Source organism: Leucoraja erinacea, chromosome 19, assembly GCF_028641065.1.
Source record: "Leucoraja erinacea ecotype New England chromosome 19, Leri_hhj_1, whole genome shotgun sequence".
NCBI classification, from domain to species: Eukaryota; Metazoa; Chordata; class Chondrichthyes; order Rajiformes; family Rajidae; genus Leucoraja; species Leucoraja erinaceus.
The window spans coordinates 36,612,136-36,628,086 of NC_073395.1; positions in this window are offsets into that span (position 1 = coordinate 36,612,136).

The following is a 15,951-nucleotide window of genomic DNA, read 5'->3' on the forward strand; positions in this document are numbered from 1 at the left end:
GTAGGTTGGGTGAGTGGGCAAATGCAGTATAATGTGGATAAATGTGAGGTTATCCACTTTGGTGGCAAGAACAAGAAGGCAGATTATTATCTGAATGGTAGGTAGACAAAATTGCTGGAGAAACTCAGCGTGTGCGGCAGCATCTATGGAGTGAAGGAAATAGGCAACGATTCGGGCCGAAACCCTTCTTCAGACTCAAAACATTATCTGAATGGTGTCAGATTAGGAAAAGGGAAGGTATAATGAGACCTGGGTGTCCTTCTACATCAGTCACTGAAAGTAAACATGCAGGTACAGCAGGCAGTGAAGAAAGCAAATTGCATGTTAGCCTTCATCGCAAGAGGATTTTTAGTGCAGAAGCAAGGAGGTCCTAGTACAGTTGTACAGGGCCCTGGTGAGACCACACTGGAGTATTGTGTGCACTTTTGGTTTCTTACTATTGAGGGAGTGCTGCTTAGGTTCACCAGGTTAATTACCGGGATAGCGGGACTGATATCCAGTAACCCCCCCATTAGCCACTGCCTGAAGCCGTCCCCCTCCCCGGCTGTAAGATGCTCCCCCCTCCCCCACCGACCCCCGACAGCCCCACCTGAAGCCGTGCCCCTCCCCAAGCTGCAGGATGCACCCCCTACCAGCACCCGACAGCCCCTGCCTGAAGCCGACCCCATCCCATGGCTGCAGAACGCAACAAGAGATGCAACAAGAAACAATGGACTGAATAAATCTCCTCTTTAACGTTTAAATTGTTGTTATATTTTAAGAGTTATTCACATTTCAAGCTTTAATAAATCCAGTTTCCACTTGCCGTGCCCATCAGCTGCACCTGCGCAGTAATACCTGCGTGTTCTACGTCACAATGGGAATGCAATGGGAGGGAATGGCTGCACCGCTGGAGAGCCGCTATGAGTGGAGGGGGGGGGGGGGGGGGGGGGGGATGGTTGTTTGAGGGGGGGATGGATGGAGTGAGTGCATGGGGGGGGGGGGGGGGGGGGACAGGGGTAGAGTGGGGGGGGGGGGGGGGGGAGGAGGGGGTGAGGGGCATCACAATGGGACCCCGTCAGCCGCACCTGTGCAGTTGGGGGCTATATGTGAGCGGTGGAATATTGGAATTGGTGGAGAGGTGGAATATTGCATTGGGGGACCAGGCCTCCCGCGTGAGAACGGGGTACTGATTTCGGATGATCATCATGATCATATTGAATGTAGGTGCTGGCTCGAAGGGGCGAATGGCCTACTCCTGCACCTGTTTTCTATATTTCTATTTGTCCGGGTGTGATACCAGCCGCATTGGGTGAGGTTAAACAGTAGTGACGTTGCCAGGAGAGTAAACCCAGTCAATCTAATAATATATTCCCAGTCGAGAGACATATGAATTGCACAACTCATCCTGCCAGCATCTCTGGTGAGAGGGGATGGGTGAGAATTCGAGTCGAGACCCTTCTTCAGACTGAAGAAACGCTGAGTTACTCCAGCACTTTGTGCCTATCTTCAGTGTATAACCAGCATCTGCAGTTCCTTCCTACACATTAGCAACTCATCCTACATGGCTCTGGCCAATAAAGAGATAAAAGTACAAATAGGGGCTGGAGATGTCCCTGGAGCCCTGCCCAGCAAAGAGGGATTAGAGTTTTATCGACAAGGTGATCATCAGTGTGGAATATCCCCCAAACCCTCTGCAAAACCAAGGGGACATTGGCAGAAGGAGAAAAGGATTAAGACGGTATAGATTATGTTCCAATTTTCTAAACCCATGTAGAGTTAACAAAATTAGTCACTCTATTGTCAGGGTACAGAGATCAGGCCACAATCTACCTGTGCAGACAGTTTTGCCAGTCACGGATAGTGAAGTATCCCATTGGGACTGGAGGCAGGGGTACCCTTGGCTGAAATTTAAGAGACCCTATCATGGTCACTTGACTTGCACGGGGAAGCAGATATTTCTGAAGTTGCCGACCATTATGAAAGCAGAACAGGAATACTGAATTCTGGCAGATAAAAAAAAAGACTCTAATTATGGCAGGTCGATAGTGTATGCTTGTTTCAGACAAGGGAGATTGAGTAATGAGCCATGAATGTTGGTGCCTGTGAAAGTGTGTTTGAATGTTTGCTTGATTAAATCTTTATGTGGGAGCATGTCTTCAAAAGATATCCAGTCCGTGTGTTTCAATGCTGTACTGAGAGCTAGAAGCCGTTAACCCTTTGTAATCTTCAATGTTGGTTAAAGAATTTCTTCCGTTTTTTATAACAAGCCTCAAGAGGAATTTTGAGATAAAGATGATGGATTAATGTTGAAATTGTAAATATTGTCTTTGAATCAATAGAATGGAGGTGATTTTTGAATTTCTTTCAAGAACTTGAAGCTGCTGGACATTTCATTCAGGTTTATGAGAATTTTGCATTTTTAATGCATTTATGTCTTTGCATTTCAACATTACAACAACTGAAACACTTTTACCACATTTTTTTGGCAGTTCACTTAGTCTTTTGTCATTTTAATTAGCTCTATTCTTCCGTTCACTGTTTATGATGCAGGGTAATTTTTTTGGTGACATTGTCTACCTCGAGTCAAGAGTCAAGAGAAAGTCAAGTGTTTAATTGTCATTTGTACTGAAACGGAAGAGTCAAGAACCTACAGAAGCTACCAGAAAGCCACCATCTCTCAACCATGACCCATCTCCTCTTTGCAGCCACTAGTGATTCCCCCCTCCATTGCCTCCAACCATATGGATCCCCAACCCTGTTTCTATCTCCTTGCCAAAATCCACCAGCAGAACTGCCCTGGAAGACCAATTGTTTCTGCCTGCTCCTGCTCCTGCCTCACCAAACCCATCACCAAATATTGTGATTCTATCTTGTCTCCCTTTGACCAGTCCCTCCAACCTACATCCCAATTACTTCACACCGTTTTCAACACTTCAATAACTTTCCATTTCTAGGCCCAATCATCCATCTTTACCTTGGGTGTCCAGTCCCTTTAAACCTCCAGTCCCCACCAGGATCATGGCTGATCACTGGCTCCCTGGTTCTCCTTTGAGCAGAGACCTAATCAGTTCCCCATAACTTAAGTTATAAATTCCCCAGTCTGAAGAAGGGTTTCGGCCCGAAACGTTGCCTATTTCCTTCGCTCCATAGATGCTGCTGCACCCGCTGAGTTTCTCCAGCTTTTTTGTGTAACCCCCCCATAACTTAACACTCTCCTCCACTGGCAGAAATTGTCCTCACCGCAACAATTTCTCTTTTGACTCTTCTCAATTTATTCGTCAAAGTCAAAGGTGTAGTCATGGGCAATCATGTCTTTTTGTTGACTACTTTCAACGTTCTTTGTATCCTGGCACCATTCCTCAACTCTCAGATATCGGTTTTCCACCCATCAGCCTCCGCATCCAGCACGTCATTCTCTGATATTCCCGCCACCTTCAATGTGATCCCCCCCCCCCCCTCCCCCCCATCCGCAACCCTTTCCATTTTCTGTAGAGATTATCCTCTTTGCAACAACATGGTTCACTCATCCCTTCCGACCCAACTCGCCCTCTTCCCAGGTACTTTCCCCTACAACTGCAGGATACGTAACACCTGTCCTTACACATCATCGCTCACATTCATCCTGAGACCTCAGCAGTCCTTTCAGGTGAGACAGAGGTTCACATCGCTTCAAACCTCACTACTGCATTGTGTTCACCCGGATGCAGCCTCCTTTACATCAGTGAAGCCCAGGCACGGAAATCGCTATCAAAACATGCGGGGGACACAATTTCTTGGCGACCGCACGTGCACATGCGCGCACACAAACACGCGCGTGTGCACACATGCGAGGCTTCGGCCGTGAGCCCTGTGGACGGTAACATCGGGAGCTGACCTGGTTGGTGACCGACTCCGAACTCCAGCAACAGCACCTTCGTCCACCCCAAATAGTGGGCTTCAATCGGCCCCTTCTCTTGGTCTTTCATTTGGCCGGCGGGGGCTTCAACATCGGGTGCCTCGATTGCCAAGATGCAGCAGTTTGATTTTAAACCGCGCCGGGCGATGAAAGGCCCCGCGTATGGGCTGATTCTGCCCTTAGAAAGCAGCAGATAAAGTCCAGATTAAAAAACATGATCTTCCCCCACCTCTCAAACCGGGGGGCGGACGTGTCCCCCTGTACCTCCCCAGGATTTCTGCCCATGAACCAAGCCATTGTTTCATCAAACACTTGTGCACAATATGTCAAGGCCTGATAATTCTTCCAGTTGCTAATCATTTTAACTAACTTTTCCATTCCCACACAGACTTTTCTGTCCTTGGCGTCCACCATTGCCATTGTGAAGCCACACACTAACTGGAAGAACAGCGGCTCATATTCCACTTGGATAAGTTACAAACCAATGCTGTAAACATTGAATTCTCCAATTTCAAGTAATATTTCTCCTCCCACCCCCAAACCTCCTTCTCTTTACCCTTACCCTTCTGTCCCTGGTGTGCATGCAATTCTCCTGACATTACCCTGTTACCATGCTCTTTCCCCTCAATTGTACACTCATCTCCCATCCCCAAGTACCCTCTTTTCTCCTTATTTCACACCCTTCTGTTTGCTTTCCACTTTATGCGTTTATCACTTACTCCACCTTATGTCCTGATTTTTTTGCGGTGTTGTTATAGATCAGAAAGGAAAATGGGCGGAAAGATCACTTTATAGAATTTAATCACGAAAGTGCTAGGTAAGGCATTTGCAGAGTCAGATACGTTTAAGGCATTTACAGCAAATGGTAACATGCTGAAGAATGTTGGTCGACACAGGGATTTTGGTGTTCAACTCCATAGCCCCCTGAAAGTTACAACATAGATAGACAGAGCGACGAAGAAGGCATTCATAGGATGTAAAAGGCGGAGGGTTTTATGACAACTTCACATAAAACTGGCTAGGCGCAGGAAGGGTGTACGGAAGAGTGGGCCGAGGAAGTTCACCAGCATGTTGCTTGGATTGGAGGACTTTGTTTTGGGGAAAGATTGGATAAGCTGGGGGATGTTTTCCTGGAAGGAAAGGAGGCTGAGGGATGATCTAATGGACCTAACTTTGCTTTGACCTGGAACCATTTTATGGATTTTATTAAAGATTTTTCCACCCAACTGAAAATATTGTCTACACTGTCATAATCATCTATTTATATTTGTATGTTGCTGTTGTTACCATTTAACATTTGAACACAAAGACTCTGCCTTTTTTCATTGTTTTAAAATGTTTTCTTTTTTTTTTCTCTCTTTCTCTTTTTTGAGTCGTGGGGATGGGGCGGCGGGTATATACGTTTTGTACTGTTCTGTACTGTTTGTTGGTGCTCTGTGTACATTTGTGTTTGTAACTTGAAAACCAAAAAATAAAGTTAGTAAAAAATAAAAAAGAGGTATTTAAAATTAGATGAGGCAATGAGAGGGTTGATTGTCAGAATCCTTTTTCCCATGCTAGGATATGAAAAATAGTTGAAGTGAAAGCAAGAAGTTGGAAAGGGAATCTGAAGCGAAATGTTTTTTTCCCCAGTTTGATATCTAGAATGTGCAGCCAGCGAAAATGGTGAACCCAGATACTATCATTATTTTACAAGACATTCATCCAGGCACTTGAATAGGTGAGGAATAGAAGAATATGCGCCTAAACTGGAGAAATAGTAGTGCCACTGGGCAAAGAATCAGCATGCATGTGATGGATGGAAATGCCCATTTCTGTGCTGTTCAACAATATGACTCTGAAACGGGGTTAATAAATGCAGCACATTTGATGTTGTCTATGTGATTAGACTGCTTTGTGAATGGGTCCCACAATGCAGTCCAGTCCAAAAGATAAAAGCCCAAGAGATGCAAGGAAACTGGCAAAAGTGACAAGTAGAAAGAAGTGGGGTTTTTTGTGTGTCAAAAATGCTTTTATCAGCAAGGTTCCACAGGCATCAATATTTGGTCCTTTGCTTTGTGCAATATATAATTATAATTTTTTTATGGTATTGGTTTATTACTGTCATGTGTACTGAGATAGAGTGAAAATACGGTGTTTTTCTTGCTATCCAGTCAAATCATTCAATACACAAGCACAATCAAACAAGCCACAAGCACCACAGGTTGTGCAAAGAGAACATTAACCAGAACATAGTGATACAGAGACAGGAAAACTGCAGACGCAAAAGTGCAAGGGAGACAATGAGGTAGGTTGGGATATCAGGATTTATGGGCTTGTCCCACTCAGGCGACTTTTTAGGCGACTGCAGGAGACTATACAATCGCTACATGGTGGCCACATATTTGTGTGTGGTTGACGGGGAGTCGCCTTCATGGCCATGAGGAGTTCCCGCATTCTGAGAACTACTCACGGCCTCAATAAAGTCGCCGCAAATTTTTCAACATGGAGAGTAGCGAGAATTCTCGTGCATTTTTGCTTCTTAATTACAGCGCCAACCTTCCTGTTCATCGCGATGTGTGCCTGTATCACATTGGTTTTGCACCATGTGAATTTCACTCAGACAGCGCTCCCCTGCTTGCTTTGTCCCCCACCTGTATAACGGGCTGGTGAAGGAAGCGATGTGGTTGTGTGTGTGTGTGTGTGTGTGTGTGTGTGTGTGTGTGTGTGTGTGTGTGTGTGTGTGTGTGTGTGTGTGTGTGTGTGTGTGTGTGTGTGTGTGTGTGTGTGTGTGTGTGTGTGTGTGTGTGTGTGTGTGTGTGTGTGTGTGTGTGTGTGAGAGAGACAGTTGCCGTTCCAGTTGTCGGTTTTTCAGGTGACTGCCGGCAACTTGACAGTACCGACAGCCGCCTGAAAAATCGCTTAAGTGGGACAGGCTCATTAGCATGTCAGAGGTCGACTCAGGTGTCTAGTAAAGGGCCTGTCCCACCAGCATGCGATTGCATGCGTCTAGCGTAACCAAACGTGGTGGCTTGAGGCGTACGGCCTCGCGGTGCCGGTCCCACATCCAACCGCATAGCCATCTGGAGTTGTGCGGTGTTGGTCCCGACATCATACTCACCAATCAGCTGGGCAGGAGGCGGGCCAACTGAACGGCGGTGACGTCATCACGTAACAGCATGCCGGGCAGAGACGTCATCGCGCAACGCCACGCGCTAAGCGTACGTCGTCAGGACTCTGTGTACGACATCAAGACACTGCGTACGATGTCGGGACACTGCATACGCCCATCGAGGCGCTGCTTATGCCCTCAATGCGACTGCCGGCCGACAGGCCATTGTCGTGCGGGATTTTCGGACAGTGCAAGATTTTCGGAGCCCCGCATGATGTCGGGACCAGCCCCGCACAACTCCATATGCCCCCGCCGATCGAAGTGGGACCGGCCCCGCGAGGCCGTACACCTCAAGCAACCACATTTGGTCGCGCTAGACGCATGCTATCGCATGCTGGTGGGACAGGCCCTTAACAGCAGACATGAAATTGTTCCTGAATTCGGTGGTATTTGCTCGCAAGCTTCTGTATCTTGTCTCTAAGGGGACAAGGGGGAATGACTGGATGTAAGTGGTCTTTAATTATGATGGCTGCTTATCCAAGGCAGTGTGAAGTGTAGATGTAGTCAATGGGGGGGAGGCCATGTGTGATGGACTTTGCTGCATCCACAACTCTCTGCAATTTCTTGCTCTAATGGACAGAGCTATTGCCAAACTAAGTTGTGATGTATCCCGAAACGATGCTATCGTGCATCTATAGAAATTGGTAAGTCAGTGGATACATGCTAAACTGACTTCGTCTTCTAAGAAAGTTGATCATAGTTTTAATGTAGCTGGTCCAGGTCAAATTGTTAGTGATATCTACACCTGGGAATGTGAAGCTCTCGACCATCTCTACTTCAGCACCATTGATGCTGAATGGCGTGGTACACCTTCCCATTTCCAGAAGTCGATGACCAACCCCTCCATCTTGCTGACATTGGGAGAAGGGGCTGTTATCTTGCCACCATGATACTGCACTCTCTGTCTCCTTCCTATACTCGGTCTCATCATTACTTAAGATCCGGCCCACTACACTATTGCGATGTATCCCGAAATGGAATTAGATTAGAATCTGGCTGCACTGCCGAGAGTTTATATGGAATATAGTGAAGGATTTAGCTGTGGGACAATGACACAATGTTCAGTTGGCCATTTAAACCGAAGATAGACACAAAAAGCTGGAGTAACTCAGTGGGTGACAGGCAGCATCTCTGGAGAAAAAGAATAGGTAACATTTTGGGTCGTGACCCTTCTTCAGACTGAGAGTCAGCGGATAGGGGAACAAGAGATAGTGACATTACTTAGGAGAAGTGAATGCAAAAAGCACTGATAGTCAAGGACATAAGGGGCACATTGTTGGTTGTGTGGGATAGGTGACAACGAGTATACAGACAGTATACAGACAATATACAGATGGTATACAGACAGAGGAACTCAACAGGGTGACAGTAAAACTAGTTAAACGACTAGGGTGGGGAAGGGATGGAGAGACAGGGGATGCAAGGGTTACTTGAGGTTAGAGAAATCAATATTCATATTACTGGGTTTTAAGCTGCCCAAATGAAATATGAGGCGCTGTTTACATTTGGGCTCACTCTGGCAATGGAGGAGGCCCAGTGCAGAATGGTCAGCATGGGAATGGAAGGGGGAATTAACGTGTGTGGCAACTGGGTGATCACGTATATAGGTCGAGGCGGACTGAGCATAAGTTGACATTAGGAAAATATGCAAATGGGAAGAAAAATAGCAAATAGAGTTTAATGGCTCTCTTAAAAAAAGAAGAACTTAGACACTTCACTACTGAACAATTACAGACCAATATCAAACCTCTCATTTCTCAGTAAAATCATTGAAAAAGCTGTTTTTAAGTTGCTGAACAATTTCATGTTAATGAACAGCTGTTTTGATGTCTTCCAGTCAGGATTTAGACCACACCACAGCACCGAGACGGCTCTTGTTAAGGTCTTCAATGACATTCACTTAAACACAGACAATGGCAAAATTTCAGTCTTAATATTACTTGATCTCAGTGCTGCATTCGACACAGTCGATCACAACATATTACTAGACCGTCTGGAAGACTGGGTGGGACTTTCGGGCACAGCATTAAAATGGTTTGAATCCTACTTGAAGGACAGGGACTACTTTGTGACTATAGGTAAATACACATCTGAGCGTGCAAAAATTACATGTGGAGTTCCCCAGGGCTCCATCTGGGGCCTCTTCTGTTTAACATCTACATGCTTCCACTGGCTCAGATCATGAAAAACATCAAAATATGTTACCATAGTTACGCAGACGACACACAAATCTACATAACAATATCACCAGGAGACTATAGTCCAATACAAGCACTGAGTAGATGCATTGAGCAAATCAACGATTGGATGAACCAGAATTTTCTCCAATTAAACAAAGAAAAAACTGAAATAATTGTTTTTGGAGCCAAGGAAGAACGATTAAAAGTTAGCACCCAGCTGCAAGGTAATGCTAAAAACAACAAACCAAGTCAGAAACTTAGGAGTAGTCATGGACTCAGACCTGAACTTCAACAGCCACATAAAAACAGTCACAAAGTCAGCCTACTATCACCTAAAGAATATATCAAGGATTAAAGGACTTATGTCTCAGCAGGATTTGGAAAAACTTGTCCATGCATTTATCTTCAGTAGGCTCGACTAATGTAACAGTGTCTTTACAGGTCTCCCTAAAAAGTTGATCAGACGGCTGCAGTTAATTCAGAACACTGCTGCTCGAGTCCTCACTAAGACCAAAAAAGTAGATCACATGACTCCAGTTCTGAGGTCTTTACACTGGCTTCCTGTCTGTCAAAGAATTGATTTCAAAATACTACTGTTGGTTTACAAAGCACTGAATGGTTTAGGGCCAAAATACATTTCTGATCTTCTGCTTAGCTACGAAACACCCAGACCTCTCAGATCGTCTGGGACAGGTCTGCTCTGTGTCCCCAGAGTCAGAACTAAACATGGAGAGGCAGCATTTAGTTTTTATGCACCACATATCTGGAACAAACTCCCAGAAAACTGCAGGTCTGCTGCAACTCTCAGCTCTTTTAAATCTAGACTGAAGACTTTTCTGTTTGCTGCTGCCTTTCAGTAAACAATACAATTTATTAATTACCTATATTGCACTGTAACTTCTATTTCTGGTTTAATTCTATTTTAAATATTTTATTTGATTGCTTTTAATTTTGTCATTATTCTATCTGAATAATCTAATAATCGTTTTACATCTAAATGTCATTTTATATGTGTTTCTTTCCAATGCTTTTAATGTTTTATGTAAAGCACTTTGAATTACCTTGTTGTTGAAAGGTGCTATACCAATAAACTTGCCTTGCCTAATGCAGGGAAGTGTGAGGTCATGCATTTAGTGAGATGCAACAAGCCATGGGAGCATAGAACGAATGGAAGTATATTGAGTGGTGTGGAGGATCAGACCGAATTTGAAATGTGTGCCCACAGGATATTTTAAAGGTATTTTATTATGGTCAGGTTTGCAATAATTGCAATGATAAAGGAGTTGCAGGGAATCAACTCCTGCACATCCGCCCCTCCACGGAAACTCTATGAGATATCATGACAATCTTGGATATGCTTAGATTTAGAGAAACATTAGAGAGTGCAAATGAGTGATCAAACACACTTGTACTTTACACAAGTCTTTAATGAGAACACAGGGTTAAACACACATCAGCAGTCACTGTCTCCAGTCTGCTACTGTACTGCGCAGAAGGAGAAGAAGGCGTTATTATAATTGGTAACTAAGGCGTGGTTAGTGGTATTGAGGTAGCTATATTATTGGTTGCATGCATAAACCATCTACATCCTTCCCCTTAGAAAACCAAGCATGGCACGGAACCATGGCAACAGAGTTAAACAAAATTAAACAAAATCGCCGTAACGAACATGCGGCTTAACAACCCGACCCGAGTGCGTACGGACCATGCCTTCCCCCCCTTCACCGGAAAGAACAGAGGAATCAGCGGGAGCTGGAGACGGCGAGGCCGCAGGGGAGACCGAGAACGGTAGGTGGGACCGACATGCAGGAGTGGTTGAAACGCGGTCTGCACAGGGTGCCCCATGCGGAGGAGATCGCAGCACGCGAGGGGTCTGAGGCACGCAGGGGTCAGCAACCGGGCCGGTTGTCGGTGGCTGGAACAGCAGCGGCAGAGCGTATGGACCCTCGGGCGGCAGTCTCGGCTCGTTCACGGCAAACAGATCCTGACGGCTCCTGCGATAAACAGTTCCTTCAAAGTCAACCAGGTAGGAGCGGGGAGACTCGGCCACGCCAACCACTGTTGCGAGACGGGAATAGCCGCTGGCAGTCTGCAGTCGAACGACCTGTCCTGGCAGCAAAGGCTTAAGAGGTTTGCACGACCTGTCGTGGGATCGCCATTGGACGTCATGTCTTTCCTGTATGCGCTTCTGGACGGAGGCAGGCTCCAACACTTGAGGCAGCAGCTTGTGTTGAGCAATCGGGATCGGTGGCCTGGTTGTCCTGGACATCAGGCGCTGGGCAGGTGAACCCATGGTCGGGTCTCTGGAGATATATCTGAGGTTCAGGAGGTCTAGGTAAAAATCAGAGTTTGTCAGGCGCGATTGCTCCATTAAAAGCTTGGCACTTCGGAGAGTCCGCCCCGCAAGACCGTTGCTCTGTGGGTACTCCGGGCTACTGGTGAAATGGTGGAAGTTCCATTTGCTGGCGAATGCCTTGAACTGCCTGCCGTTGCTTGTGAACTGCCTGCCGTTGTCGGTCTGCAAACGGACCGGGGAGCCGAAAGTGAGAAATGTCTCCGCAGCTTGCGGATAACCATCTCAGACGTGAGGGAAGTAAAAAGGTCCACCTCGAACCAGTTCGAGTATGAGTTGGCCAGGACGAGATATTGCTTGCCACGCCATTCGAAGATGTCAGCAACCAGCGAAGTCCAGGCCATGGCAGGCGCCGGTTGCTGTAAAAGTGGCTGACATTGCTGGTGGGGCGCAAGGTTGTTGCAGGTAGAGCAGGACGAGATGCGGTCTCGGATGTACTTGGCCATGCCAGGCCAGTAGAATTGGCACTGAGCGTGGGCAATCGTCGCATCAGCTCCAGGGTGCCCACTGTGGGCCACGTTGAAGTACTGGCCGTACAGGGAGGAAGGGACCACGACCTTGTGGCCCTTAACTATGATGCCATCCTGGATCACCAGCTCGTCGCGGACCAGGAAGAAGGGTTGAGCCTCAGCCGGTGCACTGTCGTGCTTGCTTGGCCAGCCACGTTTGATCACGGAAGAAAATTGCTGCAGAGCGGGATCCGCAGCGGTGTGCTCGGCCAGGCACTGGAGTTGCTTAGTGGGGACAAAATTAACACCGAGCACAAGTAGATCCTCTTGTTCGTAAGGGTGGCGGTCGCAGGAAGTCCGTGGGGCGCGAGAGAGAATGTCGGCAACGTGCACCTCCGTGCCCTTCTTGTAGACCAGTTTAAAGTCAAAGCGCTGTAGCTGCAACATCATCCGCTGCAGCCTGGCAGGAGCAACATGGATCGGCTTGTTTAAAATGGTCACCAGCGGCTGGTGGTCGGTCTCGACCGTAAAACGGCTGCCAAAAAGGAAGTCCTTAAATTTAGGGCAGGCGAACACAACCGCGAGCAGCTCTTTCTCGATCTGAGCATACCGTTGTTCAGTGTCGGTCATGGTGCGGGAGGTGTACGAGACAGGATACAGCGATCCATCATCAGAGGACTGTAGGCAGGCCGCACCGAGCCCGAACCTGGAGGCATTGCAGGTGACGGTAATCGGGCGCCGTAGGTCGAAAAAACTAAGTGTCGAGGTGCTGATCAACTTGGACTTCAGACAGTCGAACGCCTGCTGGTGTTGCGGGAACCAGGACCAAGCGGTGTCCTTTCTGGTCAGTTGCCGCAGGGATGAGCTCAGCTCGCTGAGATTGGGTATAAACTTCCCTAGGTAGTTCACCATACCCAGGAACCGTTGCAGACCGAACACGTCGGTGGGGGCCGGCATCTCGGTGATTGCGGCAGACTTTAATAGGTCGGGCTTTAGTCCTTCCGAAGTGAAGCCATGCCCGACGTACGTGACTTCCGAGACCCAGAACCTGCACTTTTTAGAGTTCAGCTTCAGGTTGATTTGCCGAGCCCGATCCAGGACGCGGTGGAGGTTCATGTCATGCTCAGCAACGTCCTTTCCTTAAACCAGGATGTCATCCATGATGATGGCGCACTGCAGGCCGGAGAACAACTGTTCCATCGCCCTCTGGAACACCTCGCTCGCAGAATTGATGCTGAATGACATCCGCAGAAACTTAAACCTGCCAAACGGTGTCGAGAACGTCGTCAGGTCAGAGGAGCCCTTGTCCAGTGGTATTTGCCAAAAGGAACTCTTTGCGTCGAGGACTGAGAAGACAGTGGCCTGTCCGACTTGGGCTGCAACGTCCTCCATGGTCCTCATGGGGTAGTGGGGGTGCCTGATTGCGAGGTTTAAATCCTTCGGGTTGATACACACGCGTATTTCGTTTCTGTCCTTTTTCAGGGTGGCAACCATGGTGGAGACCCACTAGGTGGGCTCGCTGACCGCCTCCAGCACTCCCATGGCGACCATGTCGTTCAACATTGACTCAACTTTGTCTTTCATGGCGTGGGACACTCTGTGCGGTGCGTGGACCATGGCCGCCACCTTCGGGTCAATGGCAATTCTGTAGGTGATGGGCAGCTTGCCCAGCTCATCGTTAAACAGGTCAGGGTATTCCGATATCGGATCCAGCGAAATCAGCACTTTGTGGACCGTTCCGTCGAACGACACCAGTCCCAGGTCCTGGCATGCCTGGTTGCCCAACAGACCTTGGCACCCATGTCGAGCTTAGCATGGAAACTGCAATTGTTGACAGTAACCAGGACAGTCGGATCGGGTAGTCGGCCAGGTGTGTGGAGGAGTGAGAACACACTCGCCTGCGTGGAGGAGTGAGAACACACTCGCCTCCCCTTGAGAATTAATTGGATCAGAATCGTGTGCCGTGTCTAGCGAGGACTGGGAACCATACTGGTTACCAATTTGCATCAGCATGTTTAAGTTAGGTCTAGAAGCCTGTGGAACTTTCCCACGGGAGCGGCAAGCTGCAGAGAAATGATTTAACTTCTTACAAAAGTTGCAGGATTTGCCGTAAGCTGGGCACGGTGACTGCTTTTGATGCGTGTAGTTGCAATTGGGGCATTACTGGGGGGCACCCCGCCGGGACCGTAGCTGGCTCGTGGCACAAATTTTGTGTTATCCATCCGAGGATGCGGTCTGTTAAACCCGGTCAGATTGATCGATTTCGTGTCCGACCCCCGCAGACCGACCTGCGGGTCAACGACCTCAGCCATTCTGCAGGCGTGCATGGCTTCGCTCAGAGTCAGATCTGGTTTCCTGAGGAGCTCCGATCTTAACCTCTGATCGAGCATCCCCGTAACTAAAATGTCCCTGGTAAGCTGGTCTGTCATTCCACCGAAACGGCACCTTTGGGCTAGGTATCGCAGGTCAGCAATGAAACATTCAACAGGTTCCTCCGGCAGCTGCTTTCTGGTAAAAAAACGCGCCCTCTCTAAAACACGGTTCGAGGGCAGGTCGCAAATCTCCCTGAACTTGCGCAGCAGGCATACCGGGTCGTCAGCAGTCTCTAGAGGTATCTGTACCTGATCATCGGGACCCAAGACCGGCGGGTTGTAGGTGAAGGTTCTTGCTCTCCTCATGGCATCGGGGCCGGCAAGGTTGAGAAGTAGAGAGGCTTTGACCGCATCGGGCTCGTTCCGATGTGCGATGTTGATGTAGTGGCTGAAGTCCAACTCGAAGGTAGCCCAGCGCTCCGTGATGTCAGAATCGAAGATGAGGGGCGCGGGCTTTCGGCACGAGGATGCCATGGTCAGTGAAAGCAAAACTCAGAGAAAGAAATAAAACTCAGAAAAGGAAATAAAACCCGGGAAACAGGAGACGCGCGTCTTTTCCGACTGACACCATGTAAATAAGTGATCAAACACACTTGTACTTTACACAAGTCTTTAATGAGAACACAGGGTTAAACACACATCAGCAGTCACTGTCTCCAGTCTGCTACTGTACCGCGCAGAAGGAGAAGAAGGCGTTATTATAATTGGTAACTAAGGCGTGGTTAGTGGTATTGAGGTAGCTATATAATTGGTTGCATGCATAAACCATCTACAGAGAGCAAGCTAAAAGGCCAGGAGCAACTCAGCAGGTGAGGCAGCATCTCTGGAGAGAAGATATGGGCGACGTTTCGGGTCAAGAAGGGTCTCGACCCGAAGCATCGCCCATTCATTCTCTCCAAACATGCTACCTCACCCGTTGAGTTGCTCCAGCATTTTGTGTCTACCTTCGATTTAAACCAGCATCGGCAGTTCTTTCTTACACAAGATAAAAGGCCATATTTCCATCCATGCCAAATTCCTCTCAAAAACGTATTAAATTATTGATTCTTTGAAGGATAGTAGATATTTTGTTTCTCATGGATTTCTCATGAGATTTCGTACCAATTAATTTATTTGATTCATTTTTGATTTGCATCACTCCTGACGTGTTGTCAAGAAAGAAAGAAAATAAAGAAAACTGTTCCTATCTTAGCCTAAAGGATTCTGCCTGGACTTAGGTTTGTTTTCCCCATAATCTTAACTTTGATTTCCCGCCCCACTCCTTTAGGCTTGTCAAAGATGGTTAACTGATTCAGAATTATTTTGCGGATTTTCAAAGGTTTTTGGTATATTGCCCTTTCTGCACTACTTTAAAATTCATTTATATTTAATTTCCCAGCCTGTCAATAACCTCATTCTAGATCTATGCAAACATACACTTGAAAATGTGGTAATGACTGCAGAAAGCTGCTTGTGATTTTTTTTGCTGTTATTTCTAAATATACTGAAATATGCCAAAAGGTGTTTTGATTACATTTGTGCAAAAGGACTTTAAGTATCCTCTTTAGAGCTTACCGCCAGAAATATGTA